Raw genomic sequence first — 7649 nt, forward strand, 5'->3', positions numbered from 1 at the left:
GCCCCAGTGCAAGTTGCCACCATGACCGCCATCAACAACAGCACAACTATAGACACCTTCCTCACCGTGGTCGTCATGCTAGGCACCCAGCGGCTCTCCTACTGTGGCGCCAAGGCCCCCGCGACCCTCCCTCGGCAATGCCGACCCCAACACCAGCATCGGTTGTCGACCTCGACCTCCAGGATCCATGATAACCATGGGCGCGACTCGTGAGGGCACGTGGTGGGCGCAAACGGTGGCAGCGCAAGCACAAAGGGCTGGAGGTGGAGCAAGGCACTCACAATGGCGAGGTAGGGCGAGACTCGTTGCTGGTGGTGGAGAAGGAACAAGACCGGAGAAAGTGACGAGGATATGAAGGAAGGTGACAGGAGCGAAACCAGCGCCTAGCCAAGCCAGCCCTAGAATAAAAATGGATCTCAAATCCGTTCTCTCGGAATCAGTCCAAGGCCTTTATGATGACTTGACTAAAGGAAATGAACAGAATAAGAAGGGAGGTGACCGGAGCGGAACCAGCGCGTGGCCAAGCCAGGCCTTAGAAAAACCAAACAACCAATAAATGCCTACAATTTAATTGACCTCTAAACATCCACATCTTAACCCAGTAGGCCTACCTTTTTTAGAAAAGAGAATATATTGATATCCCAGTCTCTGCATCGAATAATGCATGGAGTTGTTTCTTATTACAAACTAAAGCAAAGAGGTCCAAGCAATTTTAAACACAAAACTTTGAAACACAAAGGAAGAAGGAAAAGTCTTCTGAAGTAACATCTAAACTAAAATTCTATTAACGAATCTCCAACGTTTTTTGCAAACACCTCCAATACAGCTGTCTCAGTTTTCCTGCATCCCATCATCATTATTTCGTGATCCTCCTTCTGAAGTAGGGACCAAAATCTAATCGAATAAGTCCCCTAAAGATAACTTGTAATAAGATGGTGCTAGGATCTTGTCAAAGACTAAGTCATTTTGGGTTAACCATATAACCCAGCAAAAAGCAGCTGCACCCACAAGAATCTTAGGTATCAATTTTCTATTCATCCCAAATAACCAATTTGTAAAAAGATTGTGTACATTTGTTGGAGGAGTTATGTTAAATGAAACATGAATAATCCGCCACACAAATCTAGCAAAATGACAATCAAATAGGAGATGTTGTAGTCTCCTCCGATGAACAGAAACAACATTTGTTGTCTCCTTGCCAATGCCTTGCTAGATTATCTTTTGTTAGAATTACTCCTTTATACAAATACCACAAAAATACTTTAATCTCAAGAGGTAGTTTTAGTTTCCAAGTGTTATTGTTGGTATAAATTAACTGCACTCCTTTTAAATAAGATTTAAGTAAGATTATCCGCAAGCACACAGATATCGTAACAATGTCACATTTTACCCGAGGGTTTTAAATATCATATCCACAGGGAAGGTATATATGTAGGACTTATAACTATAACTTATACTATTCATGCGAACGGTAACCATAACTAGAAACCTACTCATAACAGGGATACGTCACTTGATAAAAGATATAAGATAAATAATGATCGGTCATCATAAATAGATAAATATCAGAGCTCTTCTAGTCATAGTAATAGCTAGCCATTGGATAAACTCAGAAATAAATACTAGGGTAATTCTATAACTACGTCAATGAATAACTCTAATTAGTGTAATTACATCTAGAAATCATTGTTAAGTCAACCCTATATCATAATCACATGTAAAGAGGCATCAACTAATGAGGATTTAAGATGCAACTGTCACCTCCTTCGCGACCGCGCCCAAGCTTGCGCTACGTACGGGGGGTGGACTACAGAGGAACCAAGGCAGCTGTCACCTACCCGGACTACCACACGACCCGGCACATCAGGGTGCCCTCGCAGATAAACAAGATATCTAGACACCACGTCTACATATTGTCTACCATCTACCCACCAATTGATTGGGTAAATATTGCAATTAAGAATATATAAGAGATTAAGAACAATGTTGCCGGAATCATAATATTGAATACAATAAGAGAAAGGTACTAGAGCTATACCGAACTTCGCGCTCCAGACAGACACCAGGGGCTCCGGATCCCGCTGAAGAACTAGAAGTCTTCTACTTCTAATCTAACTAGGATAAAACTATGAACTAGAGAGGCTATGATGAAATAGAGAAAACTCTTGATGAATGGATCTCCAAATGACTTGATGCCTCCAGGGAGGGGGGTCTGCCCCTTTATTTATAGCCCGATGGGATCGACGTGCGCCGCAGGATCAAACCGACTTAACCAAGGGCCAAGATGACTCCTCAGAGGCGGTGGAGGAAGCTTCTAGAAGGGGGGCCAAAACCCTAACAGGGGGGCGCCGACCAACGCCATGGTGGGGCTGGCCGGCCCCATCTGGCGGCCTTTGGCCCCCGGTTTCTTCCGGTGTCTTCCAGAGTCTTCCCTCGTCCCGTTCGTGATCTTTTTCGTGGTGGGTAAGTTTTGTGGTAAATATGCACTTGAATCCCTCTTTTCAGCTTTTCTAGAAATAGACCCTAGAAAATACAGAATATGCAAAACTCATGGAAATTGTCAGTTTAAACCCTAGACTAGTGTGTTTTCATGTTCTCCTTCGGGTTTAAAGTTCTAATAAAAGTTGACGTTATCGTTCGTCAACAATTCCCCCAAGCTTACCTTTTGCCAGTCCCTTGGCAAACCAAGCCTAAGCAGTATATGTATTTGGATCAAGAGTTGCTACAATGTTTTCATTCTTTCCAAGTACACATGCTCCTAAACAAAGATTCTTCTCCGGATTAGTCAATAACTGCTCTAATCTTCAAACCTATCCATTTTACCCTTAACCATGGGGCTTTACAACTTTTGCATGAGTCTTGAGCAATCAGAAGACAGCACAATCAGGTCAAGCACTATGTCTCAAATTCTTTGCAGAACCATTATTCTAGAGTTTTCTATAAGTTTTCAGAATAAAACTCAGAGCTTAATTGTATGACACCCTCAAGTCTCTCAATGTATGTGGTATTTATGGTTCTATCTTGAGGCATTAATGATGTTATGCCTCCTATAGCTAAAGGTATATATATAGTCGAGCTTATATGAGTGCCAATAACAAGGATAGGCATACTTGTAATGCATGTATTGTAAAGTCAACTAATGGATCCATAGAGAATCGAGGCATACAATCAAACCAAGATGTGCATGTGTATGCAATATGGTGGATGGGTGCATTTGTGGTATTTGTGGCTAATTTCTATTTCTTTGGGAATAACTCTCTATTGAAACTTTTTAGGAAAGACATGGACTATTATTATTATTATTATTATTATTATTATTATTATTATTATTATTATTATTATTATTATTATTATTATTATTATTATTATTATTATTATTATTATTATTATTATTATTATTATTATTATTATTATCATTATCATTATTATTATTATTATTATCATTATTATTATTATTATCATTATTATTATTATTATTATTATTATTATTATTATTATTATTATTATTATTATTATTATTATTATTATTATTATTATTATTATTATTATTATTATTATTATTTTATTTTATTTTATTCAGGGAGGCGGGCATCTAGTACCCATTGTTTTAATTACTGGGACACTTGTCCATCTTTTACTCCCCTTTTTTTTTCTTTTATATTTTTGCATAGCCACATGTATCCTTTGAATACAATAAATGATCAAAGAGGTAACAGTAAGAACTTAGGGCTTTAATGATGGGCTTTATCCTATGGGTATGGTTTATGTTGGTGTTTACTCCCGGTGTAGGAATAATGCATATGTGAACTGGAGTGTGTACGTGATCTTGGTTTTAAAAGCATGACAAGACTCTCGTAAGGTATACTACAAAGGTTGACTAAACTCAATGCAAAGCAAGCAACATAAATGTGCAAAAGTTTTCCTAACTCTAAATGTATATTATATATGGCTTTGGTAGGAATTCAAACTTGTCATACAAGAGCTCATCATGTAAATTTCAGGTTTTCAAAATAAATCTCCAAAACTTAGTAATGCTAGGAATAAGATAAATAGCAGCTCAGACTTTCAATGATCATATCAACCAACTACCTAGACTTAGCTCAAACTTATGACTCCACAAGTTGCAGGTTTAGAGTAAACCTTCAAACTAAAACAGTCATGTCCAAAACTCGAGAGAATCTAACATTGGAATCTAGGTACTTGTAAAGAATTATAATAGAGCAACTATTCATCATCTCCAAGACAAAATTTTAATGTTCATTAATTTTTGTTTAGCTCTAGTTTAGACTGACTCTAAACAGACTCTGACACTTAACTTATTATAAACTCACAAAAAAGACTCTATGACCTATGGACCTTCATGTGCCCACATATTTTTGGTATTTTTATGACTATATAGACTTAAAATCACTTAGGTATAATTACCTGATAACTAGGGGATGCTCCTGCCCCAAGCTGGATGGTTGCAATACTTGGTGTAGATGTCTTTTAGAGTGAGCTAACCAGTAGCGGACTTGGTGGGTGCCACTGATAGACTCTCTCCTTACTATGATGTTATTCCTACATAAATACTGTCCACAAAGAGAAACCAAAACTCGAGGCTCAAATTTGTTAATGGGTTAGCGGTCAGCCAAAAAGTAATTAATCTCCTTTATGAGCTAGTTTTATTGTTGTCTAATTTAAACAGGATTTCAATTTTCTCTTATTTTTGAATTTTCTATTTATGATGTAGGAATTTAAATATGAATGCTATTTTTATGGCACCACAGTAAATATTCCTAAGGGGTTACCATAAGTTTATTCACATGGGGCTTGGTATTTATGATGTAGTAATTAAAGCAGTAAATATTTGTTTGTATTTTGTATTAATATGCTAAGAGAAATAAATATGCTACTAGGTGTATTAAAACAAAATTACTAATGCATGCTAACTTAACTAGATAACTACCATTCTGACCTTGTGGCTAGGGTACGGAATTTCAAGTCTACCAACAGGACTTAGATAGAAGGGAACACTTACTCAGTGGGTTCATCGTTTGAGGTAACCTCAGTGTTGACGGTCCTTAATGCTCACATTTAACCATCAACTAATCATAGAAAAGGATCCAAATGCAACCAACACCTAGACTTAGGGTTTTATCTGACAGAATTCCACAAGTTTTGGTGTTTGTCTATTTCTGCAGGGAGTTATCAGGAAATACGGAAGAAAGGCCCACACGTCGGGTTTACATAGAGATATTAACGTGCCGCGCAATTTTCTATCATCTAGAAGACTCCAGAAGCCACAGGACCGAACGGGAGACGTAACGGAGCCGGGCACTGGGCGCCCGCCCTCCCTTACTGGGCGCCCGCCCTCCCCCCTGGACCAATCAGGGTGAAGTTCGGGGATCATGCTCCACCGACCTAATACTTCAAGGAAAACCACACGATCAATGTCGGTTTGATCCGACGACCCAGATTCACTTGAAGGGACTATAAAACCAGACCCCCCTGGCCCCTGGAGATCATACCTCTTCTACAGAATCAAAGTTAGGGTTTCAATTCTTCATCCAAGTAGAGAGGATCCCTCTAATTCTTCTAGTTCTACCTCTAGTTCATCTAGATCTAGTTCTAGTTCATCTAGTTCTAGTTCTAGTTCCTCTAGTTCTAGTTCTAGTTAGTTCTAGTTGTAATCTAGAAAATAGGGAGAGAGAAGAGGAGAGCGGAGGAGGAGCCGGATCTGTCGGATCTTCCTCAACATTATACTTTTGCAGCATCTGGTTCGTTCTTCATCGTTCTCCAGGTTCTTCAATTCATAATCCTGAGTTCTTTAATTATTTTTATTTACATTCAAGTTATTTATTGGATTCCCGCTTGCATCAAGTGCTCTAGTCTTTATAACGCTAGAGTAGTAATTAATAGATTAGACGTGGTGTTTAGTCTTGCGATTACCTGGAATTGCACCCAATCCTGCGGATTGTTGTGGTAGCCCTAGGGTAGTGACAGCCCTAACGGTCGACGTATTCCACCACGTTCGGATCGGTGTTTGTAGGACCGTAGTCAGACCTTCTTAGCCCCCTTCTCATCTCTTTCTGTGGTTAGTGCTCTGATGTCCCGATATAGATAATCTTGAAGTAATTCTTGATTCTTAGATCAACTAGAGAACTCTCAGGAAACTTCCTCTCTTCCCACCAAAAATAATTATATAGTTATCCTTGGACGATCTTGGATCTTAATTAGTACACTCACGTTCTCTGTGGAAAATCGATACTCTGGAATACTCCCGGGTGAAGGCTACATCGGTATCCGTGCGCTTGCGGATTTTTTCTGTTTGCGTTTAAAATACCCAACAAGCTTTCTGGCGCCGTTGCTGGGGAACGGTAGCTGTGCTAGTTTCGAACCAAGTCGTCCGTGTATCCTTTTTCTTTTCTTTTTTTACCACACTCACCTTACCATTTTCACCACACCACATGGATTTCACTCTAAGTATTAATGAGCATGGAATTTATTACATAGCCACTTCATTTACTCCATGCTCATATGCAACATCTTCACAATCCATTGGTTTTTCCAACACCACCACATTCGAGATCTCCAACCCCCTCATCCTTTCTATTTATAAAAACTTTAAAAGGGCGGTTATCGATGCATATGTCTATAATAAATTTTGCAGATCTCGTTGAGTTGATCTTGATATAGGTCAGCGTTGGAGGGGAAACCACTTCACTGACATAAATTGATGGTTTCCCAAGGACAAGCTTAGTGTCCTAAAACAAGCACTGATTTGATCATAACATGAGCTTTTAATTATTTGCCACATTAACTTGTGTATTGAGCATATAAGGATAATTGTACAAATATTCCTTCGGGTATTCTTGTCACTAACCTTTCCAGGTTTGGAGCAAGAAGATCGGATGAATGACAAGCACAAGGTATATCCAACCAATCATCATACAGCATTGAATTAAATTCATCCAAACTTGAATTCTGCAAAAATTCAAGCTTGAGGGAGTACTTTACATAAAAACATCCTTTGCCATGTTGCTATGTTGGTTGTCCCTACCTTTGAGACATGCTCAATTTGTTAAATACTAACCACACTACTTCATCTCCACTTGAGTAGATCTCTATAAATACTTTCATGCTACCTTTATTTGCTTTAGTATATGTCTAGGTTTGGAGTGGTTTCGTTTATCTCTTAATTAAGCATGGTGCTTAGTTTAGGAATGATGATCTTACTTCCAAAGGATTTTAAATTAAGCATGATGCTTAGGTTAAAATGCCCTCCTAAATCAAATTAGACATGGTGTCTAGGTTGATCTTTGAGCCGATAGTATGCTATAGTAGATATTGGATATTTTGTTGGACTAACCCCTGCAGGAAAACTTTCAATATCGACGTGGGAAGTCCTGAGATAAACTCACATTGGAGACAAAGAGAGAGGCACATGAAGTTTAACAATTTACACAAGGAAGGCATAGCTCACAAGAGATGATCCATGAAGGGTGCCACAAACACGATGCACAACCACTAAGAAAGGAAAGCTTCCACAAGGTGATACTGTACCATCACTCTTCAAGTAAGGTAACATCTTAAGGTACTTGACTATCACTTCTATAAGCTTCTCCTTGGTTCTAGCATTCACATGAATAAAAGAGACAAACATGTAT

Source organism: Sorghum bicolor, chromosome 7 (assembly GCF_000003195.3).
Source record: "Sorghum bicolor cultivar BTx623 chromosome 7, Sorghum_bicolor_NCBIv3, whole genome shotgun sequence".
In the NCBI taxonomy this organism is placed as follows: domain Eukaryota; kingdom Viridiplantae; phylum Streptophyta; class Magnoliopsida; order Poales; family Poaceae; genus Sorghum; species Sorghum bicolor.